Source organism: Triticum dicoccoides, chromosome 1A (assembly GCF_002162155.2).
Source record: "Triticum dicoccoides isolate Atlit2015 ecotype Zavitan chromosome 1A, WEW_v2.0, whole genome shotgun sequence".
Lineage (NCBI taxonomy): Eukaryota > Viridiplantae > Streptophyta > Magnoliopsida > Poales > Poaceae > Triticum > Triticum dicoccoides.
The window spans coordinates 176,547,974-176,575,681 of record NC_041380.1 but is presented as its reverse complement, the minus strand read 5'-3'; the positions used below and the strand labels follow the sequence as shown (position 1 = coordinate 176,575,681).

The 27,708-nt window shown below is 44.4% G+C and overlaps 1 long non-coding RNA gene across 1 annotated transcript; it reads left to right on the top strand.

Annotated features, from left to right (window-relative positions):
• Positions 1-1,216: 1,216 nt before the first annotated feature.
• Positions 1,217-4,781, top strand: LOC119368975. The gene is made up of 2 exons (XR_005176800.1): positions 1,217-1,559; positions 1,771-4,781. It is a non-coding gene; the product is annotated as an uncharacterized LOC119368975 (long non-coding RNA).
• The last annotated feature ends 22,927 nt before the right edge of the window (positions 4,782-27,708 follow it).

Sequence of the window (27,708 nt, the reverse complement as noted above, 5' to 3'; positions counted from 1 at the left end):
AGGCGGGCATATATTGACCGTCTCATCAACCCATCCCATCTGTACTTGTGTTTCAAGCCAAAAGTATAACCTAGTAGTTTTGAAGTAAGGGTCAGATGAGGTTTCTATGGGATGTAGTTTAAAACTGGCCAAGTTTTTGTTGCTTTCTGAAATGATTTTTGAAATTGTAATGCAAACCTGGTTGTATCTATAGCCGGGTTGTCGGGCGACAACGCGCTAGCACCGGTCGCGACCCCTATTTCCGCACGACGGCCACCCCTGCCTGGTTGCAGCTAGCACTGTCCTTACCCTTGTGGTAACCCCCGTCTGGCGAGCCGCCCCTCTGACCTTGAACGCCGCTCCTGGTCAGCCATGGCTCCCGTCGCTCTCTTCCTCCATCCTCGGTGCTGACCAAGCAATTCTGCCGCCCCTCTGACCTTGCACGCCGCTCCTGGTCGGCCATGGCTCCTGTCGCCCGCTTCCTCCATCCTCGGTGCTGACCAAGCAGTTCGCCCCTCTTCCGACTTTCGCCCGTGAGCTCGAGCCTCTCCATCGGCAATGGATGCGAGCTTCCCACATGCCGCCTACCACTGGACTCAAGGAAGATGACGAGCGTGAGACAATTTTGTCCGGAATCTCCGTATCTAGTTTGGAGGGAAGATGACGGTCGTGAGAAGATTTGTCGGGATTTCAAAACACTCAGTGACAAACAACAATGTAAAATATCGTATCCTCTAAACATCTGATGCCATGAATTGGTCATGTTGAACTACTTATACTTACCATACATGTATACTAAATAACGGGGAAACAATGTCTAAATAAGAAAAATACAAATATAGACGGCGAGAACGTTAGAGAGGAGGGCACCGGATCGCCCCTCAATGATTCTCGGATTTGGTGGTTTTCATCAAGAAATAACTTTTTACAAACATATTTTATTAACAATATTTTTAGCAGCATATATATCTCATATTGCTTCGAAATATTATCTTTCCAATTATTTCATTATTCTAAACATTCCCTCCAAAAAGAATTACTTTCCCAACACCTAATTTCGTTTGCGCCAATATTTTGTGTTCCCACAAAAAAATAGAGTCAATTTATTTTTATTTACTCCCTTGCCGCTAAACACCCCTCATAGCTACCCACGATTAAGCTTCAAAAAAAACTACCCACGATTAGTTCCCAAATAAAAACCACCCATGATTATTATTCTAAACGAAATCGCACGGCATCTTCACGGGCGATTGGATCTGAGCTCTCATCCCTGGTCCCCCGTGCTGACGGTGTCATCACAGCGTGAACACAGCGAACCACACCGGAGTCAACGGCGCCCTCCTCCCTCTCCTCTGCGCCCGCCGATGCGGGCCGCGTCTTCGTGTCCTCGGCCATGCTGCGAGCGGCAGCGATGCGGTTGGCGTCAGCGCCGACGGAGTTCCCGTCTTCTCCCCTGCATCGCGAGCGTAGTGCCAGCCTGCCTACGTCGGGGTTGCTCGCCACATGGCCGACTCGGAGGTGGAGACGCTGCGACCAGCTTCATCACCAAGCTGCATCCCTGAACCTCCATAGCGAGCGCTGTAAATCAGTCTTTTCTTCTTATGTATTCCCCACTCTCCTGCGTCAATTGGCAGCCAATTAGATCGATCTGTCCCTTTATGCAATCTTTTCTCTCTAAAATTATATAGGAAAAAAGGAAAGAGATCTCATTATGCTAGCTTTCCTTCTCCAACACGTACTTAATCTCCATCAAATCTCTAATCTTCCAAACTGAATATTTTTTCTATGCAGATTCATGTATAACCATCTCTCTGGAATTCTGGAGTGGCCCGCGGACGAGCAGGAGCAGCTGTCTCACGTCTCGAGCTTCTATTGCGGACCATCCGCAGAAGACGCATATATAGATCCAATTGCCAGCGTATATCCTTTTTGCAAGTCATGGGTATCTGCATGCGTCCCTCCCAATTACAATCAGAATTTCTATAAGACATAGAGGTGATGGCTCCAGAAATCAGGCGATTCAGACAAAGATGTCGGTGACAGATGGAGGCTTCCAACATCTCGCCAAAACAAACTGCCGAGTGCCTACTGCCTAACGAAGTAAGTTGGGAATCAAATTTGTAAGATGGTGAGTGGACGTATTACCTTATCTTTCAAATTCTAATGTGCGTATTCATTCCCTACACCTATAATTACTTGGCCTACCACTTGCAAGCTGAATGTGCTTTCCAATTCAAACCCATGTGTGACATAATAACCATAAAAAGTTCGATTTGCTAAACATCTTCATTTGTTTTAGCTACGCTCACTGTACATTTACCAATGGTTTAGATGATAGTTAGTTCAGAACAGTCTCAGTGTTCGAAATTGATTCATTGTTTGCAGTTTTTAGGATACAATATTTTGAACGCAACAGTTTTAGTTCTGCTTTCTCCCATATTAGACTCTTCGATTTAATTAGTTAGCTCCTGCTGCGCTGATATATTAGGGTTCAGATTCTGTAGATGTCTACAGGTTGTCGGACAAGTCTTTCAGACATTCATCTAATCCCCAGGTTCACAAAAACTTCGGGTCCCTTGCAATTGGTTTTGTATGTTATTTCTTCCGAGTAAACACAAACATTTAGATTATCCACATCATGGTAGCATGCTGTGTGTGCGAGCGCGCGCTTATCTAATACTTTAGAGCAGGAACTTCAAGAAATATATTAGCAAACTTAATTACCATACTATTTGTACGTAGATTGAAAATAGGATGCATAATATTTATCTAGAATTCAAAATGATCTTAATTTCCTACAATTTCAGTATGGTCGCGTTGTTTCACATTTTAACTGCTCCTGCTATTGCAAGCTAGACTTGAATTTTGGCTTCTATAGATATGCAGAATTGATTCACCTCTCCATAGGTTTCTACCTCTCTTAATTCCTCTTCCTATTGCCACATAACTACATTATTTCTTTGGGGGAAAATCAACATATAGATACGTTGTCTTTGTACTGATTCTTCCATTGATTTTATATACCATTCCTGCTATGCACATGTTCTTCTATTTTCTTTTGGACCGATTCTTTCATTTTGGTTTTCTTGCTATGCTTGGTTAATTAACTAGAATACACTAATTAGGAATTACCCAGTCTTCTGCTACATGTTCACTTGCATAGATGGCTTAATACATAAGCTAAACCGATGACTACATATAGCACATACATTGGGTCATTTCTCCTAAGAAGGTTAAGCCACCTGAACTTTTAGCTTTAGTTACAAAGAAGTTGCTGAATGATCTAACATTTTTGGGTTCTTACTAAATCTAATTATAAAACATGTACCAATGTCATAATAATATTTTTATTTTAGAGCTTAAGATATACCTTTCAGTTTCATATCATATTCTTGTAATGTACTCTCTCTGTATCAAAATAAAAGACGTTGGATTATTGGTTTCCGCAGGTTTCAGTTTCATACCATATTTTTGTGAGTCACAGCTTAAAAAAACAACTATGTGCTAGCTAAGGACATGAACTTAACTGAAACTATTGATTGAGTCACAACTTAAATCAAGAAGCTTTTATTACATGTACTTGTGCTTATACTTTAGATATTTACTTGTGAAACTGTTCTGATCCCCCAGTTAGATGCTTGCTGACACACAATGTTTTTGAGTCGATGAGTCGACGGGTCGCTCAGAGGGGGCGACTCTAGACTAGTCGTGACTAGTCTAGACTCACGGTCGACGAGTCGACATGGCGACGAGTCGACGTGAGTTAAGCAGCGGGCAGTCAGGGGAGGAGCACAAGTGCACAGCAGCAGCAGCAACCAGGGGAGGAGGGGAGGAGCACACCACCAGCAGCAGTAACTAGGGCCAACTGAGAGATGGGCCACTAGTTATGCACTTCCCTGTGGCCCAAAAGCCCATCTAGTAGCTATATACTCCTCCCGTGACCTAATCCACCATCCACACTCCCTCCTCCCTCACCACAGCCGCCACACATTCTGCTGCCACTCTCTTGCCACCAGTCCACCACTCCTCCCAGCTATGGATCTCTCAACTCCCCGCAGCAGCTCCTCACTGCTCCTCCTCCCAGCCTGCTCCTCTTGCCGCTGCAGCTTCAGCAGCAGCAGCAGCGGCGGCGGCCAGCGCTGCAGTGGGGACGCAGAAGCAGCAGCAGCATCAGCAGCATCAGCAGCATGGCGATGGGAGAGTGCTCCAGATCCAGCGCTGCCTCGAGTCATTCGACCCAAAATCCGCGACTAGTCGTGACTAGTCGAGACTAGTCGCGCGAGTCGCTCGACTCATCCCATGAGTCGAGTCGAGAGGCTGAGTCGGCCCTGGAACTGCGACTCGTCGACTAGTCGACGACTAGTCGCGACTAGTCGAGCGACTCGAAATCCATGCTGACACAGTATCACTCCAGTTAGTCTAGCGATATTTCTTTTTAACAATGGGGCTGGAATAATTGTGTGGCGTATGTTATGTTGGACTCATGAACTAGAATTGATTTTTTTATTTCTTGATTGCAGGATCCAAAGAACTAGCTCGATTGGACTCTAGATCACGGACAATTTAGTCTTGGTACTTAATTAGGATGGCTAAATTACATTTGAGTTTCATTTGATGGATTTTTGCTATGAGAATTATGAATTCTATGAATCTACATATTATACATATGGTTTTGAATATTGTAATTGAATGCCTGTATTTTTTTACGGTTGCAATAGGCTATTACAACAACCCACTTTCGGTTGTCACATGTTAGCACCATGAAAAGTTAAAATTGTTGCAATAGTTTTTGGCTACAAACATTTCACCCGTTGTGATACCTATTTATTACCACCGAAACTAGTATGTTGCAATTTCCTGTTACGACGACTGGAATATTTGTTGCCATAAGTTAATGCCACAAGTGCAGCGGTTCGTAGCAAAATGCCTAATGCCATGAAAACAAGGATTGTTGCCATAGTTTATTGCCACAATTGACTATCGCCACGGAAGAGTATGCACCACGAAATGAACGTCATTGGCATAGGTTGTTGCCACAAATGTCTATCGCCACAAGCTATGAGTCGCCATGATTCGTTACATGTTGCATTAAAGCTATCTCAACAAAGCAAATTGTGGCATCAGGTGAGTGTAGCCACGAGAAAACATGTGGCAACTTCCCACATGTTTGTTGCAATAGCACACTTTCTTGCCATGATTGCTTTTTTGTGGCAATAACCTATTACCATGTGTCCAGTCGCAACGGCTGCCAACGAATATTGTTTCATGGCAATAGGTTCTTATCGCCACAAATTGGCATGTATTGTGAAGAACGGTTTTGTTGCAATAGACCTGGATCCTTAAGCAAGATGGCATGATGTAAAGGGATAGTTTCATGCAATATGATAAAAACCCCATCTTGTTATACTCGATGGCAACGATACAATACGTCCCTTGCTGCCCCTTCTGTCACTGGGAAAGGACACCGCAAGATCGAACCCAAAGCTAAGCACTTCTCCCATGGCAAGAACAACCAATCTAGTAGGCCAAACCAAAATGATAATTCGAAGATACTTGCAAAGATAACCAATCATACATAAAAGAATTCAGAGAAGATTCAAATATTATTCATAGATAGACTTGATCATAAACCCACATTCATCGGTCTCAACAAACACACCGTAAAAAGAAGATTACATCGAATAGATCTCCACAAGAGAGGGGGAGAACATTGTATTGAGATCCAAAAAGAGAGAAGAAGCCATCTAGCTACTATGGACCCGTAGGTCTGAAGTAAACTACTCACACTTCACCGGAGGGGCTTGGATGATGATGTAGAAGCCCTCCGTGATCGATGCCCCCTCCGGCGGAGCTCCGGAACAGGCCCCAAGATGGGATCTCATGGATACAGAAAGTTGCGACGGTGGAATTAGGTTTTTGGCTCCGTCCCCGATCGTTTGGGGTGCGTGGATATATATATAGGAGGAAGAAGTACGTCGGTGGAGCTTCGAGGGGCCCACGAGGCAGGGGGCGCGCCCTAGGGGGGGGCCCTCCACCCTCGTGACCGCCTCGTGGCTTTCTTGACGGAGGGTCCAAGTCTCCTGGATCTTATCTGATGAGAAAATTACGTTTCCAAAGGTTTCATTCCGTTTGGACTCCGTTTGATATTCCTTTTCTTCGAAACCCTAAAACAGGCAAAAAAACAGCAATTCTGGGCTGGGCCTCCGGTTAATAGGTTAGTCCCAAAAATAATATAAAAGTAGAAAATAAAGCCCAATAATGTCCAAAACAGTAGATAATATAGCATGGAGCAATCAAAAATTATAGATACGTTGGAGACGTATCAAGCATCCCCAAGCTTAATTCCTGCTCGTCCTCGAGTAGGTAAATGATAAAACAGAATTTTTGATGCGGAGTGCTACTTGGCATAATTTTAATGTAATTCTTATTAATTGTGGTATGAATATTCATATCTGAAAGATTCCAGACAAAAGTTCATATTGACATAAAAATGATAATACTTCAAGCATACTAACTAAGCAATTATGTCTTCTTAAAATAACATGGCCAAAAAAAGTTCATCCCTACAAAATCATATAGTTTAGTCATGTTTCATTTTCGTCACACAAGAACGCTCTCATCATGCATAACCCCGATGACAAGCCAAACAATTGTTTCATACTTTAGTAATCTCAAACCTATAAACTTTCACGCAATATATGAGCATGAGCCATGGACATAGCATTATGGGTGGAATAGAATATAATGAGGGGGCTATGTGGAGAAGACAAAAAAGGAGAAAGTCTCACATCAACGAGGCTAATCAATGGGCTATGGAGATGGCCACCAATTGATGTTAATGCAAGGAGTAGGGATTGCCATGCAATGGATGTACTAGAGCTATAAATGTATGAAAGCTCAACAAAAGAAACTAGTGGGTGTGCATCCACCTTGCTTGCTCACGAAGACCTAGGGCACTTGAGGAGGCCCATTGTTGAAATATACAAACCAATTTCTATAATGAAAAATTCCCACTAGTATATGAAAGTGATAACATGAGAGACTCTCTACTATGAAGATCATGGTGCTACTTTGAAGCACAAGTGTGGTAAAAGGATAGTAACAATGTCCCTTCTCTCTTTTTCTCTCATTTTTTGGGCCTTTTCTTTTTATGGCCTTTCTCTTTTTTGGGCCTTCTCTTTTTATGGCATTTCTCTCTCTTTTTTTATTCCTCACTTGGGACAATGCTCTAATAATGATGATCATCACACTTCTAGTTATTTACAATTCAACGATTACAACTAGAACAAAGATGACTCTATATGAATGCCTCCGGCGGTGTACCGGGATATGCAATGAACCAATAGTGACATGTATGAAAGAATTGTGAACGGTGGCTTTGCCACAAATACTATGTCAATTACATGATCATGCTAAGCAATATGACAATGATGAATGTGTAATGATGAACGGAACGATGGAAAGTTGCATGGCAATATATCTCGGAATGGCTATGGAAATGCCATAATAGGTAGGTATGGTGGCTGTTTTGAGGAAGATATAAGGAGGTTTATGTGTGAAAGAGCGTATCATATCACAGGGTTTGGATGCACCGGCGAAGTTTGCGCCAACTCTCAATGTGAGAAAGGGCAATGCACGGTACCGAAGAGGCTAGCAAGGATGGAAGGGTGAGAGTGCGTATAATCCATGGACTCAACATTAGTCATAAAGAACTCACATACTTATTGCAAAAATCTACAAGTTATCAAAAACCTCGGCACTACGCGCATGCTCCTAGGGGGATAGATTGGTAGGAAAATGCCATCGCTCATCCCCGACTGCCACTCATAAGGAAGAAAATCAAATAACACCTCATGTTTCAAATTTGTTGCATAATGTTTACCATACGTTCATGCTACGGGACTTGTAAACTTCAACACAAGTATTTCTCAATTTCACAACTACTCAACTAGCATGACTTTGATATTATTACCTCCATATCTCAAAACAATCATCAAGCATCAAACTTTTCTTACTATTCAACACACTCATACGAAAGTTTTGTTATTAATATTGCATACCAAGCATATTAGGATTTTAAGCAAATTACCATGATATTAAGACTCTCAAAATAATCTAAGTGAAGCATGAGAGATCAATAGTTTCTATAAAACGAATCCACCACCGTGCTCTAAAAGATATAAGTGAAGCACCAGAGCAAAACTGTAAAGCTCAAAAGATATAAGTGAAGCACATAGAGTATTCTATCAAATTCCAAATCATGTATGGCTCTCTCAAAAGGTGTGTACAGCCAGGATGATTGTGGTAGACTAACAAGCAAAGACTCAAATAATAAAATACACTCCAATCAAAACACATATCATGTGGTGAATAAAAATATAGCTCCAAGTAAAGTTACCGATAGAAGTCGACAAAAGAGGGGATGCCTTCCGGAGCATCCCCAAGCTTTGGCTTTTAGGTGTCCTTAGATTATCTTGGGGGTGCCATGGGCATCCCCAAGCTTAGGCTCTTGCCACTCCTTGTTCCATAATCCATCAAATCCTTACCCAAAACATGAAAACTTCACAACACAAAACTTAAAGTAGAAAATCTCGTGAGCTCCGTTAGCGAAAGAAAACAAAAGACCACTTCAAGGTACTGTAATGAACTCATTATTTATTTATATTGGTGTTAAACCTACTGTATTTCAACTTATCTATGGATTATAAACTATTTTACTAGACATAGATTCATCAAAATAAGCAAACAACACACAAAAAACAGAATCTGTCAAAAACAGAACAGTCTGTAGTAATCTGTAGCTAGCTCAAGATCTGGAATCGCAAAAATTCTAAAATAAAATTCTATACGTGAGGAATTTATCTATTAATCATCTGAAAAAAGAATTAACTAAATATCACTCTCCAAATAAAAATGACAGCAGTTCTCGTGAGCGCTAAAGTTTCTGTTTTTTACAGCAAGTTCAACAAGACTTTCCCCAAGTCTTCCCAACGGTTCTACTTGGCACAAACACTAATTAAACACAAAAAACACAATCAAAACAGAGGCTAAATAATTTATTTATTACTAAACAGGAGCAAAAAGCAAGGAATAAAAATAAAATTGGGTTGCCTCCCAACAAGCGCTATCGTTTAACGCCCCTAGCTAGGCATAACAAGCAAGAATAGATCTAGGTATTGCCATCTTTGGTAGGCAATCCATAAATGGCTCTCATGATAGATTCATATGGTAATTTTATTTTCTTTCTAGGAAAGTGTTCCATGCCCTTTTTTAATGGATTGAAATCTAATATTCCCTACCTTCATATCAATAATTGCACCAACCGTTCTAAGGAAAGGTCTACCGAGAATAATAGGGCAAGAAGGATTGCAATCTATATCAAGAACGATAAAATCTACGGGCACACAATTCCTATTTGCAACAATAAGAACATCATTAATTCTTCCCATAGGTTTCTTAATAGTGGAATCCTTAATATGCAAATTTAGAGAGCAATCATCAAAATTACGGAAATATAGCAAATCACACAAAGTTTTGGAAATAGTAGAGACATTAGCACCCAAATCACACAAAGCATAAAACTCATGATCTTTAATTTTAATTTTAATAGTAGGTTCCCACTCATCATAAAGTTTCCTAGGGATAGAAACTTCAAATTCAAGTTTTTCTTCATAAGATTGCATCAAGGCATCAACGATATGTTTAGTAAACGCTTTATTTTGACTATAAGCACGAGGAGATTTTAGCACGGATTGCAACAAGTAAATACAATCAATCAAAGAGCAATTTTCATAGTTAAATTCCTTGAAATCCATAATAGTGGGTTTAGCAACATCTAGGGTTTTAATTTCTTCAATCCCACTTTTATCAAATTTAGCATCAAGATCAACAAATTCTGAATTCTTAGAACGCCTTCTAGGTAAAGGTGGATCATATTCAGTCCCATCATTATCAAGATTCATATTGCAAAACAAAGATTTAATAGGGGACACATCAATAACTTTTAGATTTTCATCATTATTTTCATAGGAACTAGAAGAACACGCTTTTATAAAGGCATCTTTCTGAGCACGCATCCTAGCGGTTCTTTCTTTGCACTCGTCAATGGAAATTCTCATGGCTTTGAGAGACTCATTGATATCATGCTTAGGTGGAATAGATCTAAGTTTTAAAGAATCAACATCAAGAGCAATTCTATCAACGTTCCTAGCCAAATCATCAATCTTAAGCAATTTTTCATCAATCATAGCATTAAAATTTTTTTGCAAAGAAATAATTCTTTAATATTAGATTCGAAATAAGAGGGTATCTTATTATAATTTCCATAAGAATTGTTGTAGGAATTACCATAATTATTAGAGGGATTACTAGGATAAGGCCTAGGATTGAAATTTCCTCTATACGCGTTGTTACCAAAATTGTTACTATCAACAAAATTCACACCCATAGATTCATTATTATTCTCAATCAAAGTAGATAAGGGCACATCATTAGGATCATAAGAAACACTCTTATTAGCAAATAATTTCATAAGTTCATCCATCTTTCCACTCAAAACATTAATTTCTTCTATCGCATGCACCTTTTTATTAGTAGATCTTTCAGTATGCCATTGAGAATAATTAACCATAATATTATCTAGGAGTTTAGTAGCATCTCCTAAAGTTATTTCCATAAAAGTGCCTCCCGCGGCCAGATCTAAAATATTTCTAGAAGCAAAATTCAATCCGACATAATTTTTTTGTATAATCATCCACAAATTCAAACCATGAGTAGGGCAATTACGTATCATTAATTTCATTCTCTCCCAAGCTTGTGCAACATGTTCATGATCAAGTTGTTTAAAATTCATAATATCGTTTCTAAGAGAAATGATCTTAGCGGGAGGAAAATACTTAGAGATAAAAGCATCTTTGCACTTGTTCCATGAATCAATACTATTTTTAGGCAAAGATGAAAACCAAGTTTTAGCACGATCTCTAAGCGAAAAAGGAAATAGCTTCAATTTAACAATATCATTATCGACATATTTCTTCTTCTGCATGTCACACAAATCATTGAAGCTATTAAGATGGGTAGCGACATCTTCACTAGGAAGGCCGGAGAACGGATCTTTCATGACAAGATTCAACAAAGCAATATTAATTTCACAAGATTCAGCATCGGTAAGAGGAGAAATCAGAGTGCTAAGGAAATCATTATTGTTGGTATTGGTGAAGTCACACAATTTAGTATTATGTTGAGCCATCGCGACAAACAAGCAATCCAACACACGAGCAAACAAAAAGCAAACGGGCAAAAAGAGGCAAATAGAGAGAGAGAGGGAGGATAGAGATAGAGGGCGAATAAAACGGCAAGAGTGAAGTGGGGGAGAGGAAAACGGGAGGCAAATGGCAAATAATGTAATGCGGGAGATAGGGATTGTGATGGGTACTTGGTATGTTGACTTTTGCGCAGACTCCCCGGCAACGGCGCTAGAAATTCTTCTTGCTACCTCTTGAGCACTGCGTTGGATTTCCCCGAAGAGGAGAGGATGATGCAGCAAAGTAGCATAAGTATATCCCTTAGTTTTTGAGAAGCAAGGTATCAATCCAGTAGGAGGCTACGCGCGAGTCCCTCGTACCTACACAAAAACAATAGCTCAACGCAACCAACGCACTTAGGGGTTGTCAATGCCTTCACGGTCACTTACGAAAGTGAGATCTGATAGAGATGATAAATAATATTTTTGGTATTTTTGGTATAGAGATGCAAAGTAAAAAGTAAAAGCAAAGTAAAAGCAAAGCAATAATAAAGTGATGGAGATTGATATGATGAGAAAGAGACCCCGGGGCCATAGGTTTCACTAGTGGCTTCTCTCAAGAGCATAAGTATTCTACGGTGGGTGAACAAATTAATGTTGAGCAATTGAAAGAATTGAGCATAGTTATGAGAATATCTAGGTATGATCATGTATATAGGCATCACGGCCGAGACAAGTAGACCGACTCCTGCCTGCATCTACTACTATTACTCCACTTATCGAACGCTATCCAGCATGCATCTAGAGTATTAAGTTAAAAACAGAGTAACGCCTTAAGCAAGATGACATGATGTAGAGGGATAGTTGTTGGAAATATGCCCTAGAGGCAATAATAAAAGCATTATTATTATATTTCCTTGTTCATGATAATTGTCTTTATTCATGCTATAATTGTGTTATTCGGAAATCGTAATACATGTGTGAATAACAGACACCAACATGTCCCTAGTGAGCCTCTAGTTGACTAGCTCGTTGATCAACAGATAGTCATGGTTTCCTGACTATGGACACTGGATGTCATTGATAACGAGATCACATCATTGGGAGAATGATGTGATGGACAAGACCCAATCCTAAACATAGCACAAGATCGTATAGTTCGTTTGCTAGAGTTTTCCAATGTCAAGTATCTTTTCCTTAGACCATGAGATCGTGTAACTCCCGGATACCGTAGGAGTGCTTTGGGTATGCCAAACGTCACAACGTAACTGGGTGACTATAAAGGTAGACTACGGGTATCTCCGAAAGTGTCTGTTGGGTGACATGGATCAAGACTGGGATTTGTCACTCCGTATGACGGAGAGGTATCACTGGGCCCACTCGGTAATGCATCATCATAATGAGCTCAGAGTGACCAAGTGTCTGGTCATGGGATCATGCATTACGGTACGAGTAAAGTGACTTGCCGGTAACGAGATTGAACGAGGTATTGGGATACCGACGATCGAATCTCGGGCAAGTAACATATCTATAGACAAAGGGAATAGCGTACGGGATTGATTAAATCCTCGACATCGTGGTTCATCTGATGAGATCATCGTGGAGCATGTGGGAGCCAACATGGGTATCCAGATCCCGCTGTTGGTTATTGACCGGAGAGTCGTCTCGGTCATGTCTGCTTGTCTCCCGAACCCGTAGGGTCTACACACTTAAGGTTCGGTGACGCTAGGGTTATGAAGATATGTATATGCAGAAACCCGAATGTTGTTCGGAGTCCCGGATGAGATCCCGGACGTCACGAGGAGTTCCGGAATGGTCCGGAGGTAAAGAATTATATATAGGAAGTGCTATTTCGGGCATCGGGACAAGTTTCGGGGTTATCGGTATTGTACCGGGACCACCGGAAGGGTCCCGGGGGTCCACCGGGTGGGGCCACCTGTCCCGGGGGGCCACATGGGCTGTAGGGGGTGCGCCTTGGCCTAGATGGGCCAAGGGCACCAGCCCCTATAGGCCCATGCGCCTAGGGTTTCCCTCTAGGAGGAGTCCTAGTGGTGGAAGGCACCCCTAGGTGCCTTGGGGGGGAGGGAAACCTCCCCTTTGCCGCCGGCCATAGGAGATTGGATCTCCTAGGCTGCGCACCACCCCCCCTTGGCACCCCTATATATAGTGGGGGAGAGGAGGGACTTGATACACCAGCCCCTGGCGCCTCCATCTCTCCCCGTTACGTCTCTCCCTCGTAGTCTCGGCGAAGCCCTGCTGCTGTGACGCCCTGCATCCACCACCACGCCGTCGTGCTGCTGGATCTTCATCAACCTCTCCTTCCCCCTTGCTGGATCAAGAAGGAGGAGACGTCTCCCGTCCCGTACGTGTGTTGAACGCGGAGGTGCCGTCCGTTCGGCGCTGGTCATCGGTGATTTGGATCACGTCGAGTACGACTACATCATCATCGTTCTTTTGAACGCTTCCGCTCGCGATCTACAAAGGTATGTAGATGCATCTAATCACTCGTTGCTAGATGAACTCCTAGATGATCTTGGTGAAACGAGTAGGAAAATTTTTGTTTTCTGCAACGTTCCCCAACAGTGGATCAGAGCTAGGTCTATGCGTAGTTCTTCTTGCGCGAGTAGAACACAATTTGTTGTGGGCGTAGATTTGTCAACTCTCTTGCCGTTACTAGTCCTTTCTTGCTTCAGCGGTTTTGTGGGATGAAGCGGCCCGGACCAACCTTACACGTACGCTTACGTGAGACCGGTTCCACCGACTAACATGCACTAGATGCATAAGGTGGCTGGTGGGTGTCTGTCTCTCCTACTTTAGTTGGAGCGGAATCGATGAACAGGGTCCTTATGAAGGGTAAATAGAAGTTGACAAATCACGTTGTGGCTTTAACGTAGGTAAGAAAACGTTCTTGCTAGAACCCTAATTCAGCCACGTAAAACTTGCAACAACAATTAGAGGACGTCTAACTTGTTTTTGCAGCAAGTGGTTTGTGATATGATATGGCCAAAGTTGTGATGAATGATGAATGATCTATATGTGATGTATGAGATGTTCATGCTATTGTAATAGGATTCACGACTTGCATGTCGATGAGTATGACAACCGGCAGGAGCCATAGGAGTTGTCTTTATTCTTTTATATGACCTGCGTGTCATCAGGAAACGCCATGTAAATTACTTTACTTTATTGCTAAACGCATTAGCCATAGTAGTAGAAGTAATAGTTGGCGAGCAACTTCATGGAGACACGATGATGGAGATCATGATGATGGAGATCATGGTGTCAAGCCGGTGACAAGATGATCATGGAGCCCCAAGATGGAGATCAAAGGAGCTATGTGATATTGGCCATATCATGTCACGTTTATTATTTGATTGCATGTGATGTTTGTCATGTTTTGCATCTTGTTTACTTAGAACGACGGTAGTAAATAAGATGATCCCTCACAATAAATTCAAGAAGTGTTCCCCCTAACTGTGCACCGTTGCGACAGTTCGCTGTTTCAAAACACCACGTGATGATCGGGTGTTTTATTCAGATGTTCACATACAACGGGTGTAAGACAGATTTACACATGCAAACACTTAGGTTGACTTGACGAGCCTAGCATGTACAGACATGGCCTCGGAACACAGAAGACCGAAAGGTCGAGCATGAGTCGTATAGAAGATACGATCAACATGAAGATGTTCACCGATGTTGACTAGTCCGTCTCACGTGATGATCGGACACGGTCTAATCTAAGTGGGAGTTCACTAATAATTTGATTAGTTGAACTTAATTATCATGAACTTAGTCTAAAATCTTTGCAATATGTCTTGTAGATCAAATGGCCAACGTAGTCCTCAACTTCAACGCGTTCCTAGAGAAAACTAAGCTGAAAGACGATGGCAGCAACTATATGGACTAGGTCCGGAACCTGAGGATCATCCTCATAGCTGCCAAGAAAGATTATGTCCTACAAGCACCGCTTGGTGACGCACCCGTTCTCCCTGCAGAACAAGATGTTATGAACGCTTGGCAGGCACGTTTCGATGACTACTCCCTCGTTCAGTGCGGCATGCTTTACAGCCTAGAGCCGGGGCTCCAAAAGCGTTTTGAGAGACATGGAGCATATGAGATGTTGGAAGAGCTGAAAATGGTTTTCCAAGCTCATGCCCGGGTCGAGAGATATGAAGTCTCCGACAAATTCTTCAGCTGTAAGATGGAGGAAAATAGTTCTGTCAGTGAGCACATACTCACTATGTCTGGGTTGCATAACCGCTTGACTTAGCTGGGAGTTAATCTCCCGGATGATGCGGTCATTGACAGAATCCTCCAGTCGCTTCCACCAAGCTACAAGAGCTTTGTGATGAACTTCAATATGCAGGGGATGGAAAAGACCATTCCTGAAGTATTTGCTATGCTGAAATCAGCAGAGGTAGAAGTCAGGAAGGAACATCAAGTGTTGATGGTCAATAAAACCACTAAGTTCAAGAAAGGCAAGGGTAAAAAGAACTTCAAGAAGGACGGCAAGGAGGTTGCCGCGCCCGGCAAGCAAGCTGCCGGGAAGAAGCCAAAGAATGGACCCAAGCCCGAGACTGAGTGCTTTTATTGCAAGGGAAGCGGTCACTGGAAGCGGAACTGCCCTAAGTACTTAGCGGATAAGAAGGCCGGCAAAACCAAAGGTATATGTGATATACATGTAATTGATGTGTACCTTACTAGTGCCCGTAGTGGCTCCTGGGTATTTGATACCGGTGCAGTTGCTCACATTTGTAACTCAAAGCACGGGCTGCGAAATAAGCGGAAACTGGCAAAGGACGAGGTGACGATGCGCGTCGGGAATGGTTCCAAGGTCAATGTGATCGCCGTCGGCACGCTACCTCTGCATCTCCCTTCGGGATTAGTTTTAAACCTTAATAATTGTTATTTAGTGCCAGCTTTGAGCATGAACATTGTATCGGGATCTCGTTTAATTCGAGATGGCTACTCTTTTAAATCTGAGAATAATGGTTGTTCCATTTTTATGAGAGATATGTTTTATGGTCATGCTCCTATGGTGAATGGTTTATTCTTTATGAATCTCGAACGTGATGCTACACATGTTCATAATGTGAGTACCAAAAGAAATAAGGTTGATAATGATAGTCCCACATACTTGTGGCACTGCCGCCTTGGTCACATAGGTGTCAAACGCATGAAGAAGCTCCATGCTGATGGACTTTTAGAGTCTCTTGATTATGAATCATTTGACACGTGCGAACCATGCCTTATGGGTAAAATGACCAAGACTCCGTTCTCAGGAACAATGGAGCGAGCAACCGACTTATTGGAAATCATACATACTGATGTGTGCGGTCCGATGAGTGTTGAGGCTCGCGGTGGCTATCGTTATGTTCTCACCCTCACTGATGATTTAAGTAGGTATGGGTATATCTACTTAATGAAACACAAGTCTGAAACCTTTGAAAAGTTCAAGGAATTTTAGAGTGAGGTTGAAAATCAACGTGACAGAAAAATCAAGTTTCTACGATCAGATCGTGGAGGAGAATACTTGAGTCACGAGTTTGGGGCACACTTAAGAAAATATGGAATAGTTTCACAACTCACGCCGCCTGGAACACCTCAGCGTAATGGTGTGTCCGAACGTCGTAATCGCACTCTGTTAGATATGGTGCGATCTATGATGTCTCTTACCGATTTACCGCTTTCTTTTTGGGGCTATGCTTTAGAGACTGCCGCATTCACTTTAAATAGGGCTCCGTCGAAATCCGTTGAGACGACACCGTATGAATTATGGTTTGGGAAGAAACCTAAGCTGTCGTTTCTAAAAGTTTGGGGATGCGATGCTTATGTCAAGAAACTTCAACCTGAAAAGCTCGAACCCAAGTCGGAAAAATGCGTCTTCATAGGATACCCAAAAGAAACTATTGGGTACACCTTCTACCTCAGATCCGAAGGCAAGATCTTTGTTGCCAAGAATGGGTCCTTTCTGGAGAAAGAGTTTCTCTCGAAAGAAGTAAGTGGGAGGAAAGTAGAGCTTGATGAAGTATTACCTCTTGAAACGGAAAATGGCGCAACTCAAGAAAGTGTTCCTGAGGTGCCTGCACCGACTAGAGAGGAAGTTAATGACAATGATCAAGATACTTCTGATCAAGCCCCTACTGAAATTCGAAGGTCCACAAGGACACGTTCCGCACCAGAGTGGTACGGTAACCCTGTCTTGGAAATCATGCTGTTAGACAACGGCGAACCTTCGAACTATGAAGAAGCGATGGCGGGCCCGGATTCCGACAAATGGCTAGAAGCCATGAAATCCGAGATAGGATCCATGTATGAAAACAAAGTATGGACTTTGACTGACTTGCCCGTTGAGCGGCGAGCCATAGAAAATAAATGGATCTTTAAGAAGAAGACAGACGCGGATGGTAATGTGACCATCTATAAAGCTCGGCTTGTCGCTAAGGGTTATCGACAAGTTCAAGGGGTTGACTACGATGAGACTTTCTCACCGGTAGCGAAGCTGAAGTCCGTCCGAATCATGTTAGCAATTGCCGCATTCTATGATTACGAAATATGGCAAATGGACGTCAAAACGGCATTCCTTAATGGTTTCCTTAAGGAAGAATTGTATATGATGCAGCCGGAAGGTTTTGTCGATCCTAAGAATGCTGACAAAGTGTGCAAGCTCCAACGCTCAATTTATGGGCTGGTGCAAGCATCTCAGAGTTGGAACATTCGCTTTGATGAGATGATCAAAGCGTTTGGGTTTACACAGACTTATGGAGAAGCCTGCGTTTACAAGAAAGTGAGTGGGAGCTCTGTAGCATTTCTCATATTATATGTAGATGACATACTTTTGATGGGAAATGACATAGAACTCTTGGACAGCATCAAGGCCTACTTGAATAAAAGTTTTTCAATGAAGGACCTTGGAGAAGCTGCTTATATATTAGGCATCAAAATCTATAGAGATAGATCAAGACGCCTCATAGGTCTTTCACAAAGCACATACCTTGATAAGATATTGAAGAAGTTCAATATGGATCAATCCAAGAAGGGGTTCTTGCCTGTGTTGCAAGGTATGAAATTGAGCTCAGCTCAATGTCCGACCACGGCAGAAGATATAGAAGAGATGAGCGTCATCCCCTATGCCTCAGCCATAGGTTCTATTATGTATGCCATGCTGTGTACCAGACCTGATGTAAACCTTGCCGTAAGTTTGGTAGGAAGGTACCAAAGTAATCCCGGCAAGGAACACTGGACAGCGGTCAAGAATATCCTGAAGTACCTGAAAAGGACTAAGGAAATGTTTCTCGTTTATGGAGGTGACGAAGAGCTCGTCGTAAAGGGTTACGTCGACGCTAGCTTCGACACAGATCTGGATGACTCTAAGTCACAAACCGGATACGTGTATATTTTGAATGGTGGGGAAGTAAGCTGGTGCAGTTGCAAGCAAAGCGTCGTGGCGGGATCTACATGTGAAGTGGAGTACATGGCAGCCTCGGAGGCAGCACATGAAGCAATATGGGTGAAGGAGTTCATCACCGACCTAGGAGTCATACCCAATGCGTCGGGGCCGATCAAGCTCTTCTGTGACAACACTGGAGCTATTGCACTTGCCAAGGAGCCCAGGTTTCACAAGAAGACAAGGCACATCAAGCGTCGTTTCAACTCCATTCGTGAAAATGTTCAAGATGGAGACATAGAGATTTGTAAAGTACATACAGACCTGAATGTAGCAGATCCGTTGACTAAACCTCTCCCTAGAGCAAAACATGATCAACACCAGAATTCCATGGGTGTTCGATTCATCACAATGTAACTAGATTATTGACTCTAGTGCAAGTGGGAGACTGTTGGAAATATGCCCTAGAGGCAATAATAAAAGCATTATTATTATATTTCCTTGTTCATGATAATTGTCTTTATTCATGCTATAATTGCGTTATTCGGAAATCGTAATACATGTGTGAATAACAGACACCAACATGTCCCTAGTGAGCCTCTAGTTGACTAGCTCGTTGATCAACAGATAGTCATGGTTTCCTGACTATGGACACTGGATGTCATTGATAACGAGATCACATCATTGGGAGAATGATGTGATGGACAAGACCCAATCCTAAACATAGCACAAGATCGTATAGTTCGTTTGCTAGAGTTTTCCAATGTCAAGTATCTTTTCCTTAGACCATGAGATCGTGTAACTCCCGGATACCGTAGGAGTGCTTTGGGTATGCCAAACGTCACAACGTAACTGGGTGACTATAAAGGTAGACTACGGGTATCTCCGAAAGTGTCTGTTGGGTGACATGGATCAAGACTGGGATTTGTCACTCCGTATGACGGAGAGGTATCACTGGGCCCACTCGGTAATGCATCATCATAATGAGCTCAGAGTGACCAAGTGTCTGGTCACGGGATCATGCATTACGGTACGAGTAAAGTGACTTGCCGGTAACGAGATTGAACGAGGTATTGGGATACCGACGATCGAATCTCGGGCAAGTAACATATCGATAGACAAAGGGAATAGCGTACGGGATTGATTAAATCCTCGACATCATGGTTCATCCGATGAGATCATCGTGGAGCATGTGGGATCCAACATGGGTATCCAGATCCCGCTGTTGGTTATTGACCGGAGAGTCGTCTCGGTCATGTCTGCTTGTCTCCCGAACCCGTAGGGTCTACACACTTAAGGTTCGGTGACGCTAGGGTTATGAAGATATGTATATGCAGAAACCCGAATGTTGTTCGGAGTCCCGGATGAGATCCCGGACGTCACGAGGAGTTCCGGAATGGTCCGGAGGTAAAGAATTATATATAGGAAGTGCTATTTCGGGCATCGGGACAAGTTTCGGGGTTATCGGTATTGTACCGGGACCACCGGAAGGGTCCCGGGGGTCCACCGGGTGGGGCCACCTGTCCCGGGGGGCACATGGGCTGTAGGGGGTGCGCCTTGGCCTAGATGGGCCAAGGGCACCAGCCCTTATAGGCCCATGCGCCTAGGGTTTCCCTCTAGGAGGAGTCCTAGTGGTGGAAGGCACCCCTAGGTGCCTGGGGGGAGGGAAACCTCCCCTTGGCCGCCGGCCATAGGAGATTGGATCTCCTAGGCTGCGCACCACCCCCCCTTGGCACCCCTATATATAGTGGGGGAGAGGAGGGACTTGATACACCAGCCCCTGGCGCCTCCATCTCTCTCCGTTACGTCTCTCCCTCGTAGTCTCGGCGAAGCCCTGCTGCTGTGACGCCCTGCATCCACCACCACGCCGTCGTGCTGCTGGATCTTCATCAACCTCTCCTTCCCCCTTGCTGGATCAAGAAGGAGGAGACGTCTCCCGTCCCGTACGTGTGTTGAACGCGGAGGTGCCGTCCGTTCGGCGCTGGTCATCGGTGATTTGGATCACGTCGAGTACGACTACATCATCATCGTTCTTTTGAACGCTTCCGCTCGCGATCTACAAAGGTATGTAGATGCATCTAATCACTCGTTGCTAGATGAACTCCTAGATGATCTTGGTGAAACGAGTAGGAAATTTTTTGTTTTCTGCAACGTTCCCCAACAATAGTTTCATGCAATATGATAAAACTCCCATCTTGTTATCCTCGATGGCAACGATACAATACGTGCCTTGCTACCCCTTCTGTCACTGGGAAATGACACCACAAGATCAAACCCAAAGCTAATCACTTCTCCCATTGTAACACCCCGGATATGATTTACCTAATATGTACTCCAACTCTTGCCGTTTCCAGTGTTAAGTTATTTTATTTTCTCGGGTTAGGGTTTTTGTCTCCATGTGTTGTTGTCGTTGTCATGCATATCATATCATGTCATCATGTGCATTGCATTTGCATACGTGTTCGTCTCATGCATTCGAGCATTTCCTCCGTTGTCCGTTTTGCATTCCGGCGCTCCATTCTCCTCCGATGGTCATTTCTACCTTTCTTTCGTGTGTGGAGATTAAACATTTCCGGATTGGACCGAGACTTGCCAAGCGGCCTTGGTTTACTACCGGTAGACCGCCTGTCAAGTTTCGTACCATTTGGACTTCGTATGGTGCTCCAACAGTTAACCGAGGGACCTAAAAGGCCTCGTGTGTGTTGCAGCCCAACACCCCTCCAATTTGGCCCAAAACCCACCAAAACCCTCTCCATCATCTAGAGCGTTCGATCATGATCGCGTCGCCGAAAACCGCACTCCATTTGGAGCTTCCTAGCTCCTCCTACCTATAAAACTAGCACCCCCTCCGAAATTCTCCTTCTCCTTCCCCCGAAACCCTAGTCCCCTTCGTCTCCACGCGCCGGCGGACATTTTTCCGTCCGGCCGGACATGTCCGCCGCCCTTACCGCGCCACGTGTCGCTCCCTGACTGGGCGAGCTGCCGCGCCCACTTCGCCGCCCCACCGGCCCGCCGAAGCCCGCCGCAGGCCCTCCCGGCCTGCGCCCCGATCTGCTCCGCCCCGCGCCTCGCGCCTCCAGCCGCCGCCATCTTCGTCGGGTCCGGCCGCCGTGCCGCCTCCTGGCCCGCTCCGCCGCCAAGCCGAGCCGCCGTCCCGCTCCGTCCCCGGCCGCGCCTCGCCGCCCGGCCTCTCCGCCTCGCCGCCCCGGCCTCTCCGCCGCGTCGCCCTGCCGACGTCCTCCTCCTTCGGCCGGCGAGCCCTCCAAGTCCGACGACCCCGGCAAACCTCGAACCTCGCGCCGCTACAGTGCCCTCCAGATCCAGATCGGGATCGGTTGACCTTTTACCCTGAAACCCTAACTTTTTACGTTTTTCCTCATGCTATAACTCCGCATCCGTAGCTCCGTTTTGGGCATATAGCATATCAAAATGTTTGTCTCAGAGAGTACATCATTTCGTCTCATTGCATCATTTTCATTTGATTTCATCTTGATGCCCGAAATGCTGTTGGAAGAGTGCTATTTGAGATAATTGTCAGATCTGCTGCTCCAATTAGATATTTGTCATTTTTGCCATGATTATTGTGTGCATGAAATGCCCCTGAGCTCTACATGTCTTTTGTTATATGTTTTGCCATCAATCCATAGATGCAACCCATGTATTTTTGTGATGTGTGTGGTGACTAGCACAAGCTTGCAAAGTGGTGCATTCGTTAATGCTGATTTCAGGGACTTGGCAATTCCACTAAGTCCTTGATCTGCTTATCTCAATATGCCATATGTTCATGTTGTTTTCTAGTGATCCGTGCCTCTTTTGAGGATGATCAGTAAGGATGTTTTGTTAATCTTGTAGTTCTCTATCCATACATGTCTTTGTTTGCAATTATGGAGCACCCTAGCTTGAGTCAATCGAGCTGTACTTTTGCCATTTCGTGAATCTGGGCAGATTGTCTACTTGTTAGCGATTTTGCCAAGGATGTTGTAGTTGATCCGTGCATGCTATGTTATTGTTCTCGCCATGTCTAGCTTGTATAATGTGTATTCTTCATGGGTGTATGCTTAGATTGTCATGACTTGCTCTGTAGTGAGTGCATCGAGCTCGTAAACATGCCTACTCGATATCTGTTTTTGCATGTTCCAGTTTTTCACCAAGTCTGTGATCTGATTATGTTTTTGCCATGTTCACATGGTTGCAAATGTATTTTCTCATCCCTTTTGGCTCAAGGTCACTAATGGACTTTTGTTAAGCTATTTGAGTAGCTCCATGCCATGCTTTAATTTGCCATGTTCAAGTCTTGTAGCATATAGTTTTCATGCTCCAAAGTGTGCTACCTGATCTGAAATTCCAGACAAGTGTTAATTTCACTAAGTCTGAAATCTGTTTACCAAATGCATTTTTGCCATGCTTGTTTGAACCTGTTAATGGATGCATTGGCCGTAGCTCAGTGTTCATCTTTTGTTAAGCATCATGTATGGATCACTGCCATGTATTTTGTTGCCATGTTTGAGTGCTGTAGCATGTTCATCTTGTTGCATTTAGATGGCTACGTGCTGTATATCGCAGACCGGTGCCATATTTGAATTGCTTGCCATTTCCAAACCGTAACTCCGATTCCGGCGTTCTTTATATCGTTTTCAAGCGATTTCACCTCACCTTTCCAGTGGCACACTTGGGTTTCCATGTTGAGGCCAGGTTCATTCATTCCTTGTCAAATCTTGCATATGCATCACATATCGCATCCCGCATAGCATACCATCTTTGCATCATATTGTTTGAGCTTTGCACGTGGTTGATTGTGTCCTTGTTGCTTGTTTGTCTTGTTTGGGTAGAGCTGGGAGACGAGTTTGCTAACGAGGAGCCCATTGAGTTTGCTTTCGAGGATCCAGTCAACTCTGACAACTTTGCAGGCAAGATAATCATACCCTCGAAATCACTTCTATCTTTGCTTGCTAGATGCTCGCTCTTTTGCTATGCCTATGCTGCGATACCTACCACTTTCTTATCATGCCTCCCATATAGTTGAACCAAGCCTCTAACCCACCTTGTCCTAGCAAACCGTTGTTTGGCTATGTTACCGCTTTGCTCAGCCCCTCTTATAGCGTTGCTAGTTGCAGGTGAAGATTGGAGACCGTTCCTTGTTGGAACATTATTTACTTGTTGGGATATCATTATATTATCTTGTTATCTTAATGCATCTATATACTTGGTAAAGGGTGGAAGGCTTGGCCTCTCGCCTAGTGTTTTGTTCCACTCTTGCCGCCCTAGTTTCCGTCATATCGGTGTTATGTTCCCGGATTTTGTGTTCCTTACGCGGTTGGGTGATAATGGGAACCCCTTGATAGTTCACCTTGATTAAAGCCTTTCCAGCAATGCCCAACCTTGGTTTTACCATTTGCCACCTAGCCTCTTTTTCCCTTGGGTTTCCGGAGCCCGAGGGTCATCTTTATTTAAACCCCCCCGGGCCAATGCTCCTCTGAGTGTTGGTCCGAACTAGAGTCCTGTGTAGCGCCCCCTCGGGGAAACTCGAGGTTTGGTTTTAGTTGTATGGAGAGATCATCTGAGTGTGCCCTGAGAACGAGATATGTGCAGCTCCTATCAGGATTTGTCGGCACATTCGGGCGGTGTTGCTGGATTTGTTTTAACTTGTCGAAGTGTCTTGTAGAACCGGGATACCGAGTCTGATCGGAATGTCTCGGGAGAAGGTCTATTCCTTCGTTGACCGTGAGAGCTTGTCATGGGCTAAGTTGGGACTCCCCTGCAGGGATTTGAACTTTCGAAAGCCATGCCCGCGGTTATGGGCAGATGGGAATTTGTTAATGTCCGGTTGTAGATAACTTGAACCTTAACTTAATTAAAATGAATCAACTGTGTGAGTTACCGTGATGGTCTCTTCTCGGCGGAGTCCGGGAAGTGAACACGGTGTTGGAGTAATGCTTGACGCAGGTTGTTCTCTAGTTACTCGTTCACACTTTGCCTTTCTCTTCTCGCTCTCTTTTGCGAACAGGTTAGCCACCATATATGCTAGTCGCTTGCTGCAGCTCCACATATTTACCTTGCCTTACCTATAAGCTTAAATGGTCTTGATCGCGAGGGTGCGAGATTGCTGAGTCCCTGTGGCTCAAGGATTACTTCCAAACCAGATGCAGGGCCTGATGACTCCGTTCCAGATGGCGCGCTTGAGCTCAAGTGGGAGTTCGACGAGGACTCACGCCATTACTATGTGTCTTTCCCTGATAATCAGTAGTGGTGCCCAGTTGGGACGATCGGGACCGTGTCGCATGTTGGGGTTATCTTTTATTTTGGCGCCGTAGTCGGGCCATGAGTGTTTGATTGATGTAATGCTATTAATGTACTTTGATTGACGTGGCGAGTGTAAGCCAACTATGTATCTCCCCTTTTATTATCTATATTACATGGGATGTTGTGAAGATTGCCTAACTTGCGACATTGCTTTCAATGCGGTTATGCCTCTAAGTCGTGCCTCGACACGTGGGAGGTATAGCCGCATCGAGGGCGTTACACCCATGGCAAGAACAACCAATCTAGTAGGCCAAACCAAACTGATAATTCGAAGAGACTTGCAAAGATAACCAATCATACATAAAAGAATTCAGAGAAGCTTCAAATATTATTCATAGATAGACTTGATCATAAATCCACAATTCATCGTTCTCAACAAAGACACCGCAAAAAGAAGATTACATCGAATAGATCTCCACAAGAGAGGGGGAGAACATTGTATTGAGATCCAAAAAGAGAGAAGAAGCCATCTAGCTACTAACTATGGACCCGTAGGTCTGAAGTAAACTACTGACACTTCATCGGAGGGGCTTGGATGATGATGTAGAAGCCCTCCGTGATTGATGCCCCCTCCGCGGAGCTCCGGAACAGGCCCCAAGATGGGATCTCGTGGATACAGAAAGTTGCGGTGGTGGAATTAGGTTTTTGGCTCCGTCCCCGATCGTTTGGGGGTGCGTGGATATATATAGGAGGAAGAAGTACGTCAGTGGAGCTTCGAGGGGCCCACGAGGCAGGGGGCGCGCCCTAGGGGGGCGCCCTAGGGGGGGCGCCCTCCACCCTCGTGACCGCCTTGTGGCTTTCTTGACGGAGGGTCCAAGTCTCCTGGATCTTATCTGATGAGAAAATCACGTTTCCAAAGGTTTCATTCCATTGGGACTCCGTTTGATATTCCGTTTATCCGAAACACTCAAATAGGCAAAAAACAGCAGTTCTGGGCTAGGCCTCCGGTTAATAGGCTAGTCCCAAAAATAATATAAAAGTGGAAAATAAAGCCCAATGATGTCCAAAACAGTAGATAATATAGCATGGAGCAATCAAAAATTATAGATACGTTGGAGACGTATCAGCGGGGAAGCTGGCCGGCACAGAAAACGATGGAGAAGGTGGGAGGAGGCTGGCAGCGTGCGGATTTCGAGGGGGGAGTGGTAGGTGCTGGCAAAAATGGAAGGGAGGGGTGTTATATAGGGCAGGTTTAGGGTTAGGGGGATTTTGGACCGTTTCAAAGCCTCCGATCGCGCTCCGACGGTTCCGGTCGGAGGGTGGGTTTAGTGGGCTGCAGGTGGGCTGATTGGGACTGTGTAGAAGGCCGAGGGATGCGGGGGAGAAGAGAGAGATGCCCTGCAGCAGATTCTGGAGACCGAAAACGTCCGATTATAGACCGACTATACTCCCGCTATAGTTATCCATTGGGGCATCAAACAAACTCCGAATGCGATGAAACTTGGCAGACGACCTACTAACAACATAACAACACCGCACGCCAACTTTCATCCCATTCCGAGAACATTTGTCGGCCACTTATAAATTAATATTTCGGACGTGCCACGGGCGCGTGCAAGTGTGTCTGGGCTCAGAACGGACAATGGGAAGAATGAGGAGACCGGGACGGATGCAAGTTTTGAAAAACATGATGATGCAATGCACATGATGACATGGCAAGATGCGACACGCAAGCAAATGACAAGGGAACAACAACGAATAACTGGAGGACACCTGGCGCAATGGTCTCGGTGCGTCATAGTCTTCTTGCTCCAGCCACCCAAACCAGCGCCGGTCGTGCCGCGTGATCCTGCCTCTCGTGGCTGGCTGTGATGCCACGAAGGCCTCACCGCCCCCTACTACTCCCACCGCTGGCCAGGCCATCCCTCTACTCACCCACACCCCCTGTTATTCTGCGGCGACGGCAACCTCACACCGCAGCCGAACCAGTGAACCCTCGTACTCCTCTCCGCGTGGGCATCCACTGCCGCGTCTTCCCCGGCTCCACGTCGTCCCCTTTCTAGGCCTTGCCGTCGTCCACCGCCTTGGTGCTCTCGGTGTGGCGTGGTCAATGTGGTCAATGGCCGAATTCCATCGGAAAAATACTGTAGGTGGAGAGGCTGACAGCTGGGTCCACGGCCACAGCCCAGTTTTTTTGTGATTTGCCAAGTAAGTCACTTTGTCAGGCCTGTTGGGCTGCAAATCTTTCAAGAAGAGGAGAGTTTCATTCGGCTGGCCGAGAAAATGGCCTATCAGTAATGAGAAATGGGCTGTACATTTTTAAAACACATCAAACTGGCAATTAGTTTCAAATTTGTTTTTTTTCATTTCGAGATTTTAAATTGCATTGATTTTTATGCGTGGACAATTTGTTGGATTTTATATTGATATACATTTATTTTTAAAATCAGTTTGAATGTGACTCAAAATTTCGGGATTAAAAACAGTTCGGACCGCACCGAAATATGCAAAATTTCATATAATTTTTTAACCGTGGCCACAATATGGGCTGTAATGCTAACAAAAAGAATATGGGCTCCAAAAAAGCCTTAAGAATTAGAAAATGGGATGTATATTATTAGAAATAATGGCAGATGGGCTGTATGATGTTTACCACAGATTTGAGGCTTTCCTAAAAAAGGTTGACGCACAAGCAGTGACTGTTGGATGTCCATCCAACGGCCGTCGTGCTTCTTCAATCTCTGCTCTTCCTGCTCCAGCCGCTCAAACAAGCGCCGTCGGGATTGCCTGCTCTCTCCTCCCCGCGGCCGGCTGTGCTGCTGCGCAGGCCTCACCGCCCCATCGTACTCCCATCGCT